Source organism: Anabrus simplex, chromosome 7 (genome assembly GCF_040414725.1).
Source record: "Anabrus simplex isolate iqAnaSimp1 chromosome 7, ASM4041472v1, whole genome shotgun sequence".
Lineage (NCBI taxonomy): Eukaryota > Metazoa > Arthropoda > Insecta > Orthoptera > Tettigoniidae > Anabrus > Anabrus simplex.
This window is the reverse complement of record NC_090271.1, coordinates 271,704,756-271,727,021: the sequence shown is the minus strand read 5'-3', so window position 1 is coordinate 271,727,021 and position 22,266 is coordinate 271,704,756. Positions and strand designations below refer to the sequence as shown.

At 38.7% G+C, this 22,266-nt stretch overlaps 1 pseudogene; it reads right to left on the bottom strand.

The window, feature by feature from the left end:
* Positions 1 to 20,620: 20,620 nt before the first annotated feature.
* On the bottom strand, positions 20,621 to 21,280 carry LOC137501556 (craniofacial development protein 2-like; annotated as a pseudogene).
* Positions 21,281 to 22,266: the final 986 nt, after the last annotated feature.

The following is a 22,266-nucleotide window of genomic DNA, read 5'->3' as shown; positions in this document are numbered from 1 at the left end:
GCATATAATGACTTTATAACAAATTTTGGGATAGATATGTTGCACACTAGGAGAACATTAACGTGTGTAAAATACCTACATAGAATTCTCATAGGTAAGGCAGAAAACCGAGAGTTACTCCACCAAATAAACCTGTATGCACCGTTTGGAAGAAATAGAAATAATTTAACTTTCTTTGTTAAAATGTCAAACACAAATCACTATATGAATTCACCATTAAACAGAATATGTCCGTCAATTAATAAAATGCCAAACGTGGACATATTTCACGAGGAGAGTATCTTGTTAAGGTCAATCAGGAGAGAACTCACTCAGAGAGAAGATATAAAGTAAATAGAGTAGCATTATTGTGTACCATGAATAATTTAGTCCTTAGATTAATTTAGATTAATTATGTATACTTTAGGAGAAATTAAAATAATAATAAGTTGAAACACACACTTACCACTGTCCGTAGTTCATAAGTATAATATTAGGTTTAGCCTATATTTTAAATTTTACTGTAAATTATTTATAAAATTAGAAATAAGAAATACCGGGCGAGTTGGCCGTGCGCGTAGAGGCGCGCGGCTGTGAGCTTGCATCCGGGAGATAGTAGGTTCGAATCCCACTATCGGCAGCCCTGAAAATGGTTTTCCGTGGTTTCCCATTTTCACACCAGGCAAATGCTGGGGCTGTACCTTAATTAATGCCACGGCCGCTTCCTTCCAACTCCTAGGTCTTTCCCATCCCATCGTCGCCATAAGACCTATCTGTGTCGGTGCGACGTAAAGCCCCTAGCAAAAAAAAAAAAGAGAAATAAGAAATGGTAATGTTTCTTAAGTGGGCAGAAATTCCTGTTGAACAATAAATAAAATAAATAAAGAAATAATAATAATAATAATAATAATAATAATAATAATAATAATAATAATAATAATAATAATAATAAGAATAATAATAATAATAATAATAATACACTAATTATTGTTATGATTATTATTATTATTATTATTATTATTATTATTATTATTATTATTATTATTATTATTATTATTATTATTATTATTATTATTATTATTATTATCCGGCTCATTGGTTGAATGGTCAGCGTAGAAGCCTTTAGTTCAGAGGGTCCGGGGTTCTATTCCTGGCCGAGTAGGGGATTTCAATCACCTCTGATTTATTCTTCTGGCCCGGGGACTGGGTGGTTGTGTTTGTCCCAACACTTTACTCTTCGTATTCAGACAACACACTACATTATCAACCCCCACAGAAACAAGGAAAACGCAATAGTGATTATATCCCTCCATATAGGGTTAACGTCAAAGAGGGCAACCGACCTTAAAACAAGGCCAAATCCACATGTGCGAGACAGTTCGCACCCGTCACCCCACAGGTGTGAAAGAAGTGGTATAAAAATATTATTATTACTAGCAAATGTACCCGTGCTTCGTACGGTATTCTGCATTGTTTACGGATTTCTCCGTAAATTACTGTAAATGCAGTGAGTAAGACTATATTAAATTGCACCTACAAACGGACTTCACCATCAGACGACTCGTTCAGTGCTCTACATGGTTGATCCTCTGACATTTTACCGTCTCTCCTATATTTATGCGTTAGAGTCAGTTATTCGTTGAATGGGGTGAAATTTGGTACAGTTTTCACATACTACTTTTTTTGATACTCGTGTGACTCTGGAATCATAAAATCATAAAAACCACGAATTTAAAGGCATGATGAGGAAAATGGCAATACGTTACTTCCCTGCTGGCATGCATAGACGTTGCCATGGTAACCTGTAGGTTCGTTGTCAGTCTGTCGGTCACTCAAATGCAGAGCATGATACCCGCAGAAAATAGTAAATTTCTCCGTCATTTGAAGAGTAAGGTAAATCATGAACATAACAAAAGTTGTTTATAATGAAGATGCGTTCCACATACGATCCACGGAGTTTACAGAAAATCAATAGTATAAGAGAAAATGGAGGAAAACCTATAAACCCCCATCTATTCAAAGATTTTAATATTATATTCATATCGAAATCTTCCTCGGTATGATTATAATCCAAATATGAAATTTGGTTGAGATATATCCAGCCGTTTCGCCGTTATGGTGGAAGAAACAGACAAGCAAACAGACACGAAAAATAAAAACCACCGATTCGGTCTTGAGTTGACCTAAAACGGATAAATATCTGAAAATTTGGCAATACAAACGAAATTACAGACAGCGGACTCCCTACAACTTTATTTATATAGAGTATTATTATTATTATTATTATTATTATTATTATTATTATTATTATTACTGTTTCGTTTCGGCCAACTAAGGACCACCTCATTTCAATTGTTTCCCTTGAGCTTTAATGTTGGTCCAGTACTCCTTCATTCGTATACGGTGTTGCTCCTTTCACTCTTCCGTCCATGCCTTTCCAGTTTTCATCCTCGGCTTTGGCTGGAAACTCTGATGTTCTTGGAGTTTTATCTTAAGTGGGACACGCTCCTGGATATCTTAAAATGAGGCCCCAATCTCCTGCAGATCTTTCTGTACCTCACTGAACCATGCCCCCCCCCGTAACTCCTCGTATAGAGGAGTCAAGAAAAGATCTATTTGGATATAAAGTGTATCTCATAGTAACCCTCCGTGCAACAAAAGAAGTATCCTGAGGGTGTATACCCCTACGGGACTCAACCTTAGAGCGTGAGTTGGCAATCGTAGGTTCCTAAACTGAGTCTAGAATGTCTTCCTCGTACATGTGATAGGTTCCTCATGTAATGCACGTTTGTACTATCCAGCTTCCCTTTGTCAAGGTTTAAACTCCTTTGATCCCGTTGGTATCACAATTGCGAGGCCTGAGCAATCTTTAAAATTCACGCATTTCATAACCCATCTCCTTCCTTTACCAGTACTCTCATTCTTGAAAATATTGAATATTTTCCTTTATTTCCTGTGATCAGAATTAAGAAAGGATATTTGCCCTGTTGTATTTGTCCTTGTAACAAAAATCACCACCACCTGAAATCGATCTCATGAAAACACTAACAACTACCGGGAACTTACAGCATTTTTAATTTTTCCAAACTACATTGTATGCCGATCTCATAAAGTCACTAAAATGTACTGGGAACTACAGTAATTTTGATTTCTCCAAGCTACAATTTGCGTCGATCTCATAAAACCACTAAGAGATACCGGGAATTTGCAGTAATTTTTATTTCTTCAAGCTATATTTTGTGTCGAATTCATAAGACCACTAAAACGTACCGGAAAACTACAATAATTCTGATTAATCCAAGCTACTGTATATTTCGTGTCGATCTCATAAGACCACCAAAATGTACCGGGAAAGTACAGTCATTTTTATTTCTCCAAACTGCATTTTGCGTAGATCTCTTTAAACCACTAAAACGTACCGGGGAACTACAGTAATTTCAATTTCCCCGATCTACACTTTGTGTTGGATAGTTCATAGTTCTTGCTTACTGCGAAAGGATGTAGGATGAGGTAATCCTTTCCGTATTCTCTCATCTCATTGTGCCTCATTGAAATGTGCATACGGGGTTAAATAGCACACTGAATTATGGGTCAGCCTCTGGCGCGGATGCTCTCACCAGGCACTTCTCAGATTTAATCCCTCTCGAAGGCTATGCATAGAGAGAGAGAAGATGGTCGGGTAATAGATGAACACTACCGTCAACGCCTTCTCGGAATGATGAGCAAGAAGCCAAGCTTCAATCTACCTCTGCGTAAAGCTATGCGTGCAGGTTGTGGAACAAAAACAGTACCGACTTGTGAGCTACTATTATCTCTGCACTATTATGTCAGTATCATCAATACGCAGCTCATATAAAAGGCTGAGAATTATTCTTCTTCCTCTTCTTCTTTTTTCGGATAGGCCTACTTGGGACCACGCTTAATAAATTAGGGGAAACCGTACAGTTATTGGCCACTTAAGCAATTTTGTTTACTTTCTATAAGCTAGAAAGGAGAGATATGGTTCAAAAATAATTTCAAATACATTTTTGGGCTCTTTATTTATTCTATAAAACACATGCAAACGGACAAATGCATGAAAAAAAATTATCAACACATTATGAGACTGAAAAGAATATCTTGCACAAATGTACAGTTATTGGCCATGTAAGACAGTTATTGGCCACTTTTGGTACAGTTATTGGCCACTTTTATTTTTTCATCAATATGATTAACTGTCTCTCAGTATCCATGTATTTCACTCCTGGTTCATAACAAGGCCATACAATTCAATTATATCTTCATCTTCGTCTTCTTCCTCTTCTTCACTATCGAACTTCGCCCAGTTTTCATCGCTGCTGTAGTCAGTCGCCTTTACTTGATAACATCTGTGGCAAAGAAACCCATCTTCGTCGTCGGAATAGGGAATGTGCTCCTTATGAGCTTCGGGTATACATTTGTTATGGAACACACACTTACAAACATCGCAACATATCCTGGATTCAGTCTTGATAACTCGACAGCATGTGGCGCAGGAAGACTCAGTTTCTGTTTTCCTGAATAACTTACGTTTCAGTGTGGTATCACTAGGTTCTGGTTTATTCTTCTTTTCTTTTGCTTGAATACGTCTTCGTTTCCTTGCTTCTTTTTCTTCTTCTAATCTGCGTTTTGCTTCTTTTTTCTTTTCAAACATTTCCTGATATGTTTTGGAAGTTATGGCATATGGTTGTCTTTCAGTCTGTTTCTTTCCCTTACGTTTAGGGGTGTCAGGCCACACAAGGAATTCTCTAATAGGCCTAGGCGTATCTTCTGTTTGAAGAACTTTTCTGCCGGGAAAGGCCTCAGTCCTAGCACTGCTCATAGATTGATCAGGTAGCATTTCACAGCTCACCGAACTGCTTGTTTGGATATGAAAATGACCATCCGTAGAGCTTGTCGTTTTTTCTGGATCCAATTCCGTTTCTGCAGAAGTGGAAGGACGACTGTTGGGTTGAGAACAGTCACTCTCCACTGAACTCCTTGATCCATCACTACATAACATCAAGGGTCTTTCTTTTTTGAAATGTTCCCAGAGACGGAACAAAGTGAAAAAGTCTTCGTTATTGTCCTCAGAAATTATACCTTTCATTCTTTTGAACTTTTCAACCCTTTCCTCTCCAACAATGTTGATGAATGTCATGTAGTCCATGGAAGCAATTTCGTCATTGTCCGTACTAGAGGCACCTCTTCCTTGAGTATTTTCATTGACAGCTGCACTTTTACCAAGGCATTTGGTGTAGTCTACAGCGTTGGGATTCAGTGGGTATAGACCACATGCCCGAAAACCATTGATTAGTGTTTCAGGCTTTGCGGCAGACACTATTACCTCGCTCAAAAGGGGCGCAAATGCCTCTTTATTCAGAATTTCACCTGGGTGCTCTGCGTACCAATTCCTCACAGCTTTCCGCCAACATATTTTGATTGGCCGGAACACAGCTACATCCGCCGGTTGCAGTATTCTTGTTGCATTTGGATATAGTGCTATTATTTCTATTTGTAATTCATTGCACAAAACACTCAACTGGTATGTAAGGTGGGATTTGTGACCATCAACAAACAAAACCACAGGAAATTTAACCCCCTGAGAAATCAGAAAAGGATGAAAAACATTAGCAATATATTCATAGAATACCTCAGACGTCATTCACCCTCTGTCACTACGAGCAATTCCCCATTCAGATGGGACTGAGTTGGAAATCCTCTCAGGAATTCTTTTGTACGGATACACAACCATTGGACAACAAGTTTTGCCTTGTGCTGAAAATGTAAACATCACGGTTATATTTTCCTTCGCAGGTCCCGCGTCAACAGAATATACATTTTTAGTCCCTTTCCCAGCTAAGACACGACCTGTTGATGGACATATCTGAAATCCAGTTTCGTCTCCATTATATACTCTAGACGGGTCATTCATGGCTTCTTCTAAATGTTTTTCTTATGGAACACACACTGGACTTCTTCAAACCACTTCCTTATATTCTCCTCAGCTACACATGAACTGGCTGCCGTTACTCCCTCACTTGTCCTTTCAACTATTTCAGGATGGCGCCGCAGAAAACCCTAGACACAGAAAAAAAAGAAGCACATAACTGCTCATCATTCATTACGCATGATAATAATCTATAACGAATCCTAAATACGTAAAAATTACACCTTAGTAATTTTTGACGCAAATAACCTACAGTTTATGAAAACATAGTAAAATGTATATTTTACCTTTAGCCAGCCTTCTCCAGGACGATTATTTTTAAATGGATTCGGCCTAGGATGCGCTATCAGGAAATTTTGGACGCTCGATAAAATATCATCTTCTTAGGGAAACCTTTCCGAGCTAATTCCAATATCCACCTTAAGTTAGAAGAACAAAAATAGGTCTTGTTAGCTAAGTACAGATAATTGATTGAAATAAACCATAAGCTGTAAAACAGTGAATTTCATCATCACTCTAACCTCACTAAATCCTCCTCTTCTTCCTGTGAAAGAATAGGTGATGGACCACAGGATTCCTTGTGTCCCGGGTTTTTCAGTCTAAACTGTAAACTTGTCCTTGGAACGCCATACTTCTTTGCTACTGCTCTCAATGAGACCTCTGGATTACTGCGCAGTTCTTGTATTGCTGCCTCCATTGAGGCAGGATCATAAACGGCTCGTTTAGGCATAGTTGTAGCGTACAACCTAAAATATGTGCGAGTACAATACGTGTAAGGTACAGTAATGGGCCACATATAATTCAGTTATTGGCCACCCGGCCAATAACTGTCTACACTAACTGTAGATTAAAATTGTCGAAACATCCTTCACCTATGAGCTAAAAGCGACCAGAAAGATAGCAATCTACATGTTTTTCTACAACACAGTTATTGGCCAGGGTGGCCAATAACTAAAAACCGAAGTAAGTCAACATCCAGTTATTGGCCATGCATCATACAAGACTTGAAGAGGAATATAATTACTTTAATTTCCTTCCTTACTTGCACATGCATGTTACTTGCCTATTAAATCACTCCCAGGCTGGAAACAATAATAGTACAGCTACCACTATATCTTTATGTAGGCCTCAAACCTTATGAAAAACACAAGAAATACCACACAAGATTTACAGCGTTGTTAGACAGCAGCCGTCTTAACTTCTCAGAGTAACTATGCTAGGTGAATGTTTGAAAGTAATGGAGGGAAAGTTCCCTCTGCCATCTGGTGGCAGAAAAAGGTAATAATAACAAAGCATTCTCTTATTCTTAGATTATCTGTGGAAGGTGGCCAATAACTGTATGGTCTCCCCTATTGAGTTTAGTTCTTTGGCACTGAAGGAGTAACTGGTTTGTGACAAATAGGTGTCAGCTTGCATTCGTGTGATAGTGGGTTTGAAGATAATTTTCGGTGGTTTCCCATTTTCACACTGGGGCTGTACCTCAATCAAGGCCACGATCGCTTCCTTCCTACTCCTAGCCCTTTCTTACCCCATCGTCGCCATAAAATCTATTATCTGTGTCGGTAGGATGAAAAGCAAAATGTTAAGAAAAAGAAAAACTCGCAAAGTTAGGGAAATTATCCATACGTTATTAACATTCCGTCTCCACCGGAAATCTAACCCGGTACCCTCTGAGCCTACGGCCTTAAAGCTGACAATTCAGCCAAGAAATTTAATAAGCTGATGTCACAGCTTGTATTTTTTTAAAGGGCCTGTTATGAAATTTTCTCCCACGCTGGTATCTTCATCTTGTTGCGATGTGGGAGCTTGCGTGCCTAGGTGTTCCTGAGATCTATGCCAGTGGGTGCATAATCTCCTGGTAGGGCCACCCAAGCCGGACAGGTCAAAGGTGATACGCCAAGACTAAGAGGGATACCTGGTCCTCCAGGTTGGGGGTTGAGCATGGGGCTAACAACGCTATATCGAAAAAAAATCTCGTTACGAAACTCATAGACAAGAATAACCGGATTGATGATAATGGTAAACGACCCACGCGAGGAAATGAGAGATGCAAACGGAAACGTGATATATGTGGAGGAGGATTTAAGAAATATGGGAATAAGAAGATGGAGGAGGCGTGCAGAAGATCGTGAAGATTGGGCTACAATCGTCAGAGAGGCCGTACAAGGCCTGTAGCGCCGAGGAGTGAGTGAATGAGTGAGTGAGTGAGTGAGTGAGTGAGTGAGTGAGTGAGTGAGTGAGTGAGTGAGTGAGTGAGTGAGTGAATGTTATGAAACTTTGAATTAGAATGAAATAAACTGATATCAGCTGCAGTTTAAAAATTTGTTCGTACTACATCGGTTTATAGCTGACCAATGAGATTGATCGACGGAATATGTTTAACGTTCATAGCTAATATTTTAAGCGGATTTTGCACTTCCCTGAAAATTTGATGAACATGATTTACGCTTTTTTTGTTAACTATTACATTGTTATTAATAAATTAAGATTACTTTCTAGGAATATCAAATTCTGAGATTAATTACTATATTTCGTCTCTTAACAGAAAAGCTCTAATTCATGTTAAGCTCTCCTCTGGAACACTTGATTTGTTTAAGTTTAAGGGTTTCATTCCACACTTCCCAATTAACAAGCGGTCATTTTCTGACTGAAGAGGAATTATGTCATAAATATCAGCCGATCAATTCTGTGCTGCCTGTGAATGATTTAGATATTAATAGCACCTATGAAATTTATAGTTGTTATATCAATATATCACGGAGTAAAATATGTTTATGTAAATTACCTCGTTATGCAGCAATAGAGGCTTCGATGTCAATCTAGTGTACAGCTATTAGAATTCTGGCAGATAAGTCTAATTGGGATGTATTGCATGCATTGAGCGCATAGCGCATACTAATTCCTGTTTATCTCGTTCCAATGATGGATCGTACAAAATGATAATCGAGCATGAAACCATAACGCTTATCAAAGAAGCTGTTTTATATTAATTGGTTAATGGAATATATTGCATAAATTGACCGGCTGTAAAGTTGTCACATATTTTGTAGTATTTTATGGTTATGGTTTATTTCTAGTACTTTAAAAACAATTAGGGCGTAACATTTCGAGTATGTGAGTTCTGGTAGATCTCCTCATTGCTGCTGAAGAAGGAGAAAAATCGTTATTTGATGTTTTGTACGTATACTGAATATCGCTATGTGAATATATTATTTAATTATTTTGTTCCCAGGATTGTGCGGGACGCATAAGTGAAAGAAGGTGCGGGCATGTATGGAACAATATAAGACAGTCAGAATATTAATTTAAAACTTTAAAATTAGAGCAATATTTCTTCTTCTTCTTCTTCTTCTTCTTCTTTGTTTATTTTCAAAAGTTAGACTTTACAAATTCAGGTACCAAAATTTAGCTCACAAGCTAGGTAACAACTTTTAGAAAACCAGAACAATCAACTAATAACAATTTAGCAAGCTTGAGCTTGCAGCTCCCTAATTACTAATCTTACATGAGCACAACTTATCGCATTAACAGTCAAGGAGACGGGTCTCCCAATTTCTTTTACATTAACATTAAGAGCACTCATTATTTCTCTATCACTTTACAGTTAGGAATCTATTTTCAGAAATTTCCAGGCCTATCAAAGGCAAAACATACATTTTACAAAATCAAGCACTATTCACTGTTTAAAATGCTCAACAGTCTAATATATTTACCATGAAACGAATGAAATAGAGTTTATCAGGGGTAGCGAGTACCCATCCCACAAGGTCTTTGGTCAAAACAAAAGTTTAAAGTTACTGGCCCCAAAAATGGTGACTATTCGGACACTTGCACTTTTTAAAATTTTCATCAGATGCATAAAACCCTATTCGGGCTTGTGGCGTGACGTTACAGAGGCTAAGCCTATACTACGGAGGTGACTAGATGGAGAAAAGTATTGAAGTTGCAGAAATTACAAGATAGAAAATATTACAAAGTCATAGTCACCTCAAAATCAAGTTGAGAAGGAATACGAGAGGGTACCTCACTCTCTATTCCCCGATTTCTGATAAGTTCTTTCCATTAGTTTGAAATTACATTTAGAGTTTGACTTTTGAATTTTAGAAATTAAATTTACATCACTAAAGATCTGAAGCCTTCACCTCGGGCTAGCTTTGAAAGACTATCAGATTTGAATCAGGATCTTATATTACCTTGAGCTGGTGGACCTCTCGAAGACGGACGGGGTACCCCCGCCTCCTTTATAAACACACTCTAGACTGGAGCAATCACTAAGACAACCTGGTCCTAAAATGTGCCATCTTATATAGCCGAGAGGAAGGTTCCAGAAAACTCTGGGCTAAGACCCTGACACACACCCCTATTCTCATTGGAAAATAAAATAAATACTAGAAAATTTTGATTGGTAGGAAAATAAGTGTACAAAAATTTTCATTGGCCAACATATTAAGTTGGCGACAAGAGAAAGAAGTGCTGTAAAGTTTTGATATTAAAAAAAACAAACGCTAAATATTCCAGTTTAGGAAACTTTTGCATACAAAATTACTCTAGAATTTTAATAGTTCATTTTCACACCAGAGGGCACAACATGAGTTTGTAGTAGCGACATCTGTTCAGAAATGTTCAAACTGCTTGCACTAGTTTTTGCAAGTTTTATACTTCAGATGGCATTCTTCAAGGCGCTTAATTTAAAGGCGCGGGGCTGTTGTACCTCCGGTACATTTTAATACACTATTCGGGAAGCTTTCAATCATGCTACGGGTTATTCCAAGCAAATGGATATGATTCACTCTTGCTTTGCATTTTGTAGCAATTCGAGGAAACTTTTATTTCATTTTATGTTCCTAAGCTATGGAGGAAAAGAATTACGTTTTGTGAGTGCTTGTGTATGTGTGTCGTTATACATACTCAGGCGTGAAACTTCCTATTAATTACCAAATGTTGCTTCGATTTAAGTGCAATTTGCTCTTTAATCAAACTACCGTATTTACAATATTGTACTTTGTATGAATCAGTGGCCTTCCCCGTTAGAAATCGGCAGTCAAAATGGCTATTAACTCTTACATTCTACTAGCAAAATTTGTCATATGAGGAATGGCTGTTCAAACGGTGCTAATTCGAGGTGAAAATAATTAAGTAATTCTTCAACGTAAATTGCAGTATTTAAATACTTTCGAATGTCATGAGCAAATCGAATGCCATGAGAAATCCAGACCAAAAGATGTCAAATTTCCTAAAATTGTACCATACCCGACCATGGGTACGTTCCATGTACCTTTTACTATACGTTCCATTTCTTTCACAACTTTTGTTATTGTGGAACAAGTACCTTTCGAACAGACACTCCTTGTATCTCTCCATGTTTGGTGTTGTGATAGCACTTATTTTACATATGCGTTCTTACTGACTTCCGCTCAAATTAGCGCGACCCACAACCAAAAGGGTACTACTCAATTTTCGCGTTCCAGTATCGTACACACTGTTCCGGTCTTTGGAGTGGAAACTTTTGGTTCCAAGAAAACTGAGTACAGTACCATGGCAGCCGAGGATTTTACCCACATTTGGCTAATTCCTCTTGCACGGTGATTTCTTGTTTTTTGAATTCATCCCTCTATATTTAGATACGACTCACTATACTGCCAACTACCACAGAAACAAAGTACCTACCAGTGTGATGCATCCTACCACAAGGAGGAATATTGAAAACTGGGCAAAGTCTTCATCAGTGGACGTCATCACACTCAAGACAACACCGAGGTGTAGTAAAAACATACATACATACATACATACATACATACATACATACATACATACATACATACATACTGTACCGGAAAACGATCAGGGATCTGGGCATGAGAATCTCCACGTAGGGGTGAACGGCTCTTATGAAACAGGTACAGAGAGGCGTACGCAGAGCAAAATAATAGTTGGGCTTAAATCTCAATTTATTCATCACCATGTATTTATGGGCAATGCTTCCTACTGTATTATTCCTGCTCCTTTTCACGAAACATTTGTTTCGTTGGCAAATTATTTAAACATTAAAGCAAGTTTTTTACGAAATTTTCGTAATGGAATGTTTGCCTGATTTAAAAACATGATATCCATAAAAATTTGCCTTTATCTTGATGTTTTGAAAATAATTTGTTTTTACGTAAGTCACCATAAATTAATTAAAATGAATGTCTTTCGCCAGAAGATCAAATTCAAAATTACAAATACTGAATTGTTTTCCCTACAGTCTTTTTAAATAATAAATTTCACTTGTTTCCTACAGTCTTTTTAAACAATAATAAATATTCCTTCACTTTAAAATAAATACTCTTTCACTTTCAATGTTTGTGAAGTTCTCCCTAAAAGTTTTTATGTGTATGAAAAATTTAACACTTCGAAAACAACGCAAACTAGAATTTAGTAAAAGTCTAGTTTCCAATGAGCATTGTAATAATTGTTCGTAAAGCTGCTAAACGAAGTCACTGATTTTACTATTCCACTTGGCAAGAGGAAAGTTAGTTTTTGTGGAATTTTATGCACTTGTTTTAAAAGTGGTTTAAAATGCACTTCATATCACCTGTGTTTACTGGAACTCAGGACTGGAATGTAGACAGCTGTTGGTCAGCGAACAGCAAGTTGTTACCATAGGCAGCCGATGTCGTGAAGTCATCACCATAGCACCACGCTCCATATCACATATTGATACCGCAGTTCCATTCCCTTGCTGAGACGTCCCACGTCGATTCGAGATCCAGCTTGTGTAGCGGAAGGCATATCATTATTACGAGAAATAGGCACCTGTCACGATTTCACGCGTCACTGTGTAGTGTTAGCGAACACGTGAATGTTCAGCTGACTATGATTGCTTAGTAGTGACCTATTCAAAATAACTCGTATTTGCACTTCATAAAAGTACGCACGGTATTTTGTAATGCGCATTTGTTCACTGTTCTTAACACTGGCAGCAAAATTATGAAAGCTCATTTATCGGAAGAACTGTTCAGAGGAAAAACACAGTTCCAATATAATCATTGGTATGACACAAGAAGGAAGGTTCTATTTACAACAGTAGAAGTGTTTTAAACTCATGAATGTTTGTACGTTCAAATAGTTGGAGTGTTACAAATAAGAGATCGTCTAATGCGGTAGTGTCTTTGTTCACCCGCGACGAATGTTTTGATGCTGTTTAGAGTTAATCACACTTTAATTAAATACCAAATTTTAAGCAATTTTATTGCGTTATTGGTTTCAACAGACTAAGTATTTAAGTATTTCACTGAGCAATTGCGTTAATATGCACACGCTTTTAAATTAAAAATGTTTCAAGTTAAAAATAAATCTGGTGTGAATACAAGTTCTGCACAATCGCTTTCAACTGAGTTGAAGTTCAAAGGCATTATTCCACAGTTTAAGTTATTATCACACAATTCTCGAAATAGTCCTGGTAGTTCGTGAAAACTAAGTTCGTATTTTAATTTTCGAAAAATTTTTCGCTACCGAAAGTAGCACTTTGAATACAAGTCTTTTGACGACAATTACGGCAGAGTTCTTACCGCCGAACCTCACTCGTGGCGGCTATGTTCGAACCTCGGCGCAGTTACTCGCGTACAACATTGTGTTGTTCCTTCAGTTGCTAGTTATGAACTGACATTTACTTGGCGAATCCCTGTCCTTTTATATCATTCTGCCGAGGAAGGATTGAACTCCTTTGAGGTGGAAATACTTGTAAATCCGTGGGACGATTCACTTGAAATTTGGTTATGTTTGCTTTCAAATGATGGGCTACAAAATTACATATTCCATTATTTAATAGCTTATCCGGATCAAGATATCGTAAAAATAAGTTCCATTCCTTTCCATGCAATCACGCGCTGCACACGTGATCGGCGCGTCACAGCAATGTCACTTCCTTGCGTGGAGCTCGTGACGTAGTTACTCGCTCTCTCACCAAAAGTTCCAGCCCTGACTTTGTTTACTTCGCAGTACCTCGTGCTGAAATAAATTATGCTCCAGACCGCTGGCGGTTCCAGGTACAATACATACATACATACATACATACATACATACATACATACATACATACATACACACATACATTACCATTATAGACCGTTATGCCTTTCAGCGTTCAATCTGCAAGCTTCTGTGAATGAACTAAACACCGCCACAATCCTCTATTTGCAACTAGCGCTATGGCCTCATTTAGTTCTATACCTCTTATCTTTAAAACATTAGAAACTGAGTCTAACCATCGTCGTCATGGCCTCCCTCTATTCCTCTAACCCTCCATTATTCTCCTAGGTAACTTATCCTCCTTCATTCGTCTCACAGGACACCACAACCGAAGAAGGTTATGCGTACAGCTCCATCCATTGAGTTAATTCCTAACATAGCCTTTATTTCCCCGTTCCGAATACCCTCCTGTCATTGTTCCCACCTGTTTGCACTACGAATTATTCTCGCTACTATCATGTCTGTTACTTCTAAGTTATTGTACCACTCTTGTTAATATTATTGTCTGGATGTGGTCCAATATAATATTCACGTCCACCTAGACCTTTTATTACTTTAAATGTTTACACTGACACTATTAACAACTCATCATTAAACAAGATTAACACGCTTGTTGCTATGTACATATGTTACCAACTTCAACAAAACAAAAAACCTTACATAGTAAAGAAAAGTAGTTCAAGACTCCGTGTCCTTACACTACTCCCCCTCCAGTAACTGTGTTACGAACAAATTATAGTTCATGAGAGTGAGGAGTGTGTCTGTAAGAAACACAAAAATAAATACACATAACAAAATGTTTAAAAAAATTCTTGATGATACTAGTCACTAATTCTTAAAATGAACAACTTGCTCTAAGAAGCGAGCAGGAAATTTTATTGTTCTGCCTGACTTCGACACTCTGGTGGTTTATGCTGACTTATCAACAGTGTGTTGAGGTTGGGTGTCCTTTGGAAGGTGTATAGGGTTGCTCTCAGATGAACCATCTTGTTCCTGCAACAGGTAAGCTGGTTTCAGTCTGTCCACTGATAGATTAGCAAGTTTTCCCTTGATCTTAATGGTGAAATATTTGTCGTGCCGTGTTATGACAGGGAAAGGGCCCTCATAAGTGGGTTCTAAGGGTTTTCTGACCCTGTCACATCTTAGAAATACATGAGTACAGGTCTGTAGATCTTTTGGAACAAACACTGTTCTTGACGCGGTGCATGTATGTGTACTGGGTTTTAGCTTTAGCATTTGCTTTTGTAAATCAGATGCAAACGTATCAGGATCAATTTTGGCTGTTGGTTCCTCAAAAAATTCACCTGGAAGTTTGATAGTTTTCCCATATACCATCTGTGCAATTGAGTGGCTTGACGTTTCTCGAAGCGCAGTCCGCAATCCTAGTAAGACAGTAGGTAAGATTTCTGTCCATTTAGTGGTATTATGGGCCTTGATAGCTAACTTCAGAGTCCTATGCAGTCTCTCAACTTTGCCATTGCACTGGGGATGATACGGTGTAGTATGCTGAAGTTTTATCCCACAAATTATAGCCAAGTTTTGAAACAATTGAGATCTGAACTGTGCTCCTCGATCAGTGATTACACGTAACGGAACGCTGAATCTTGCAATCCAGTGATGGTAGAAAGCTTTTGACACTTTTTCCGCTGTTGCATCTTCAAGGGGGATAACTTCCATCCAGGAAGTGAAGCGGTCAATACAGGTTAAACAGTAGGTCATGCCATTGGAGGGTGGCAGTGGTCAATGTGTACAACACAGAAGCGATCATCAGGCTCCTCATATTCTTCAAGTTGCGATTTAGTATGTCGAGTGGTCTTTGTTTTCTGGCAGCTGATACAGGATCTAGCCCATTGTCGTGCATCACTTCTTATGCTAGGCCAAATAAATCGAGTAGTTAGCATCTTCACTGTAGTCTTTATTCCAGGATGAGCGAAACCATGTAAATGCAGAAATATTTGGCGACGAAATGGCTTCGGAATGTAAGGTCTGATATTTGCAGTGGAAGTGTCGCACCAAAGCTTTGCTCCTGATGGAAGCTGATATTGCTTAAAATGTAGGGATTTATTGTCATTCCGAAGTTGCTGCAATTCTTCGTCTTGAAGCTGGCTTTTAGCAATGTTGTCATAGTCCACTATTGATTCTTCATCAACTCTAGATAATGCATCAGCAACAATGTTGTCTTGACCACTGACATGACGAATATCGGTTGAAAACTGCGATATGTACTGCAGTTGTCTCAACTGCCTTGGAGATACCTTTCCGTTTCTTTGCTTGAAACAAACGTGAGCGGCTTGTGGTCAGTGAAGATAATAAAGTTTCTACTCTCCAGTAGATGTTTGAACTTCTTTACAGAAAGATAAATTCCCAACAATTCTCGGTCGTAGGTACTATAAACCTTCTGGGACTGACCCAGCTTCTGTGAAAAGAATGAAATCGGTCTCCAACTTCCATTTTCCAATTGCTGTAGTACAGAACCAACCGCAAAATCTGATGCATCAGTGAACAGTGCTAGCGGCAGGTCAGGGTTAGGAAAAGCTAATAATGCTGCATTTGCGATATCATATTTACACTTTTCAAACATTTTCTTCGCTTCCTCAGTCCACTGAATAGGTCTATTGTCCTTCTTTCTTGCTCCCTTAAGGTAGTCGTGCAGAACGGCTTGAGTTTGTGCAGCGTCTTTCAGGTAACGTCTGTAGTAGTTGACGACACCAAGAAACGTACGGAGCTCATGGATTTTGTCAGGTAACTTGTAATCAAGAATTGCTTGCACTTTCTGAGGTAGGGGACGAGAGCCCTCTGGCGTTATCCAATATCCAAGGAAGCCTAATTCATTTACTCCAAATACTGACTTTGAGATATTGATACGAAGTCCATACCTAGAAAGTCGTTCCAGGACTAGTTGTAGATGTGACTTATGCTCTTCTATACTGGCTGATGCAATTAAAATATCATCCAAGTACGGGAACACGAAATCCAGTCCATACAGAACATTTATAAATCGCTGAAATGTTGAAGGTGCATTTCGAAGGCCAAAACTCATAACGTTAAATTCATATAGTCCAAATGGTGTGATGATAGCAGTCTTAGGCTTATCTTCTTCAGCTATAGGTATCTGAAAGTATGCTTTGAATAGATCAATTTTGGAAAATATTTTCTTGCCTTGCAGGATACAGTGGAAATCTTCTATCCTGGGAACAGGGTAACGGTCTGGAACTGTTCTTTCATTTAATCGCCTATAATCACCACATGGGCGTACTGTGGCGTCCTTTTTGGGAACCATGTGAAGAGGACTAGCCCATGAGGATTTAGATGGCCTAATAATTCCATTGTCTATCATGAATTTGAATTCTTGTTTTGCCTCTTCCATACGTTTTGGATCTAGCTGTCTAGCCCTAGAAAACACGGGTGGACCTTCAGTGGTAATATGATGTTTGATATCATGCTTAATTTCACCAGGAATTAAATTCGGCTTAGCTATATCTGGGTACTGCAACAATAGGTCTGAAAATTTAATGTTTTGACTCATAGAACTGACAGCATTTTCTTCTGAGATTGGTATAACTTCACCCTCAGTGCAGAGCTTGGTTACACCATCTATCAATCTCTTGTTACGCACGTCCACTAATAACTGGAATTTACTCAGAAAATCAGCTCCCAATATGGCCTTATTGACCTTTGCTACAATAAATGGCCACTGGAAATTGCGTCGAAGTCCTAAATCAATAGTACGTATTTCAATTCCGAATGTAGGAATTTCGGTCCCGTTAGCAGCATATCATTTATAAGTTAAATCAATTTTAGATTTCGGTGTAGCCGGTACCAGTGAGACATCAGCCCCACTGTCCACTAAAAATTGCAATCCCGATTTTTTGTCCGTGACAAATAGGCGAGTTTTGCGACTATTGACTTGAGCAGCGGAATTCGCCGCTAATTCAGCTGCGATTTCCCGTTTCCCTGACCTGACCAACTACATGGAGGAGTACATTTTTCTGGATTACAGTGGCGTCCAAATCGAAAATGGTAGTAGCAATATTTGCCTCCGGGGTTAAACCTCTTCCTGGATTTACTACGGCTATTGCTACGACGGCGATGTTCACCCCTATGCTGAGATCTACTCTGATGACCGATGGATAATGAAGATATTTGTTCCTCCAGTCCCGAAATTCGAGCCATGATGTCGTCCATCGTAACAGGGAAGGCAGGATGTTGTTCCCGGTCACCATGTTTAACTGAATATGGTTCATGACGGGGATTCATTTCCATTATTTTATCGGCCATGATAGCCACTTTATCAAGTCCTTCATCACTAACAATCAAAATGTTCTTAATGGAATCAGGGAGTTTCTTTAACCACAGAGTTTTTAAGACCTTATCCGACACATCTACTCCGGCTAAAGCTTGCATTTTGCGCAATAACTGACTAGGCTTCTGGTCTCCTAACTCAATTCCAGTAACTAGTCTCTTAATGCGTTTATCCTCACTTTCCTTAAATATATTTAATAGTCGTTCCTTAGCCAACGAGTATCTGTTCACATCACTACCTTTAATAATGTCCCATATATTTTCTATATATTTAGGATCTAGTTGAGACACTAAATGGTTAAATTTAGTTTCTTCTGCCTTAATTTTACAAATACTAAACTGAGCCTCCACTTGATAAAACCAAATTTCCGGTCTCTCTGTCCAAAAAGGTGGAATTTTTACGCTAACCTTATTTGTTTCTGGTCGATCTTCGGGCACGCTTTCGTTATTCGCCATATCTTCTCTAGATCACGTCGGGGTTACCAATATGTACCACTCTTGTTAATATTATTGTCTGGATGTGGTCCAATATAATATTCACGTCCACCTAGACCTTTTATTACTTTAAATGTTTACACTGACACTATTAACAACTCATCATTAAACAAGATTAACACGCTTGTTGCTATGTACATATGTTACCAACTTCAACAAAACAAAAAACCTTACATAGTAAAGAAAAGTAGTTCAAGACTCCGTGTCCTTACATTATGAATAAGAAACCCTGAGTCCACCCAGCTTTCACTCCCGTAAAGCAAACTTGGTCTCAAAACAGACTGATATGCGGACAGTTTCCTTCTTACAGAACACTGCTGATTGCAACTGCGAGCTCACAGCATTAGCTTTACTACAATTGATTCAATCTCACTTACTATATTACCATCCTGGGATAACACACAACGTAAATACGTAAAATTATCTACCTGTTCTACCTTTTTGTCACTAATCTGACATTCAATTCTGTTGAATTTCTTACCTACTGACATCAATTTAGTCTTCGAGAGGCTAATTTTCATACCGTACTCATTGCACCTATTTTCAAGTTCCAAGATTTTAGACTGAATGCTTTCGGCACAATTTGCCATTAAGGCCAAGTCGTCAGCATACGCCAGATTGCTTACTACAGTTACACCTAACTGAATCCCTCCCTGTCAGTTTATACCTTTCGGCAAATGAATCATGTAAACTACGAACACCAAAGGTGAAAGATTACAGCATTGTCTAACCCCTGTAAGTACCATGAACCAAGAACTCATTCTAACCATTAATTCTCATTGCAGCCCAATTGTCAAATGAATGCCCTTGATTTTTTTTTAACAATCTACCCTTAATTCCATAGTCCTCCAGTATAGCGAACATCTCTTCCCTCGGTACTGAAAATCTAAACCTGATAGCCCCTCTGTGGTCTGAAACAACACTGGTTTTCATCCAACTTCCTCTCAACGACTGATTTCACCCTCCCTTCCAAGATGCCAGTGAATACTTTGCCTGGTGTACTAATCAATGAGATACCTCGATAGTTGTTGCAATCTTTCCTGTTCCCTTGCTTATAGATAGGTGCAATTACTGCTTTTGTCCAATCTGAAGGTGCCTTACAAACACTCCATAATAATCTTACTACACTGTGAAGCCAATCCTTCCCTGCCTTCAAAATGATCTTCACAATTTCAGGTCTAATTTCAAGTATTCCTGCCGCTTTATGAAAATGGAGTTTATTCACCAGCCTTTCCACGTCCTCAAGCGTAATTTCACCAACATCATTTTCTTCCTTCCCGTGAGCTTGGTTGTTCGCGACAACACCAGAAAGATTTCCTTTTACGTCGAGAAGATTTTCGAAATATTCCCTCCAACTGTCCAATGATTCCCTGGGACTATTTTGAGTTCACCTGGATTACCAAAAAACACTGTTCATTTCCTTTTCCCTCCCTTCCTATGATTCTTTATTACTGTCTAGAAAGGTTTCCCTGCTGCTTGGCTTATCCTACCAGGTTATTTCCAAAATCTTCTCACGACTTCGTTTTCGATTCAACAAATATTTGTTTTGCGCTGTAGTTTTTATCTACGTACAATTCCCTGACTGCATCGGCCCTTGTTTGGAACCATATCTGATAAGCCTTCTTTTTACGTTTACAAGCTGCTCTCACTTCATCATTCCACCAAGATATTCGCTTTTCGCCATCTTTACACACAATCGTTCCTAGACATGCTTTTGCTGTTTCTACTACAGCATTCCTGTATGTCACCGTTCTCTTTATATATCCCGAACCTTCTTACTGTCCACTGTTCGAATCTTCTCATTAACAATATCCGTGTACTTCTGTCTAATCCCCCCGTCCTGGAGATTTTCTACCCTTATTAGTTTGCAGACAGATTTCACTTTCTCTATCCTAGGTCTAGAGATAGTTCAATACAAATCGGATAGTGGTCTGTATCAGCGAAACATCCTCGAATAACCCGTGCATTCCTAACATACTTTCTGAATTGGAAGTCGGTTAAGATGTAGTCTATTATGGATCTGGTACCCCTAGCCTCCTATGTGTAGCGATGTATAGCCTTATGGTTGAAGAATGTGTTCGTTACTGCTAAACCCGTACTAGCACAGAAGTCCAGCAAACGCTTGTCATTACCATTAGCTTCCATATCTTCCCCACAATTACCAATCACCCTTTCGTATCCTTCAGTTCTATATCCAACTCTCGCATTGAAATCGCCCATTATCACTATTCTACCCTTGCTGTTAACCCTGACTACGATGTCACTCAATGCTTCATAAAACTTATCAACTTCATCCTCATCTGCACCCTCACATGGCGAATACACTAAGGCAATTCTAGCCCTAATTCCTCCAATTGCCATATCTACCCACATCATTCGCTCATTAATTTGCCTAATAGAAACCCTTGCGTGAAAAGAAAACAGCCCTAACCCAGACTCTGCCCTTCCCTTTTTAACACCCGTCAAGTAGACTTTATAATCTCCTATCTCTTCCTCGGTATCTCCCCTTACCCGAATATCACTTACCCCTAGTACATTCAGATACATCCTCTTTGTTAATTCAGCCAGTTCTAGTTTCTTTCTTCAATAAGCCCCATTAATATTGATAGCTCCCCATGGAATTCGATTTCGTCCGCCAAGTTGTTTCCAAGGGGCCCTCGCCTGTCAAATGAAAGTTGGACTCCTTTACTCCCGTAGCTCTGAGGCTTGCATAAAATGTTCTGAGCTCGGTAAATTCATGACGCAGGATGATACACTATTTACACATAGTCCAAGTGAGGATCACTCCTCTAACGGGTAAGGGACCACTGGTGGATCGCATAGTCCTAGCCGCCTGAGCACAAGGAGATCCATGACTCAAATTATGTCCGAGATGCCCATTCCCATGTCATAGGAACTGGTATCCCGACCCTTAGGTCCACTTACTAGGCCACTCAGCCGTTGCCATTGGTTCACGAACAAGGACGTGACTACATTAACCACCATGAAACATTGTATTTAAAAAAACAAGAGATAAAATATATACTTTGCTGTTCCCTTGCTCTTTCTCTTTTAAACAACCATATTTTTTTACATTTCGACACCTACAGTAATTTCGACAGTAATGATAAAATGATCTGTTCATTCTACTATGTCCCTTCCAATTTCTCAGTAACTGTTCCAGTTTCACACAAACTTCATACGTTATTTTCACCATATCGTACTTGGAGAACGAAGTTACAATGTTACTTTACGGTTGGGCGGACTAATATAAAATTTGTTGAATACAAGTTTTATAAATTATGGGTACTGAGTCTTCATACTCACAACAGTGGCATTGAATTCCTAACCTTCGTCCATGTAAAATGTCGAGTCCTCTTGCAAATATTAAAAAGTTACATTTAGCCAATTTTACGTGCGACAGCCCTGCAGACCGCAACCGGAACAATATATATTTACACTTCATGTTCCAAGGTACTGAAGCTCAGCAATGATTGTTTGAATATTAATATACATTTGTAAGTTAAACACGTAACTCTCCTAAATGAAATATT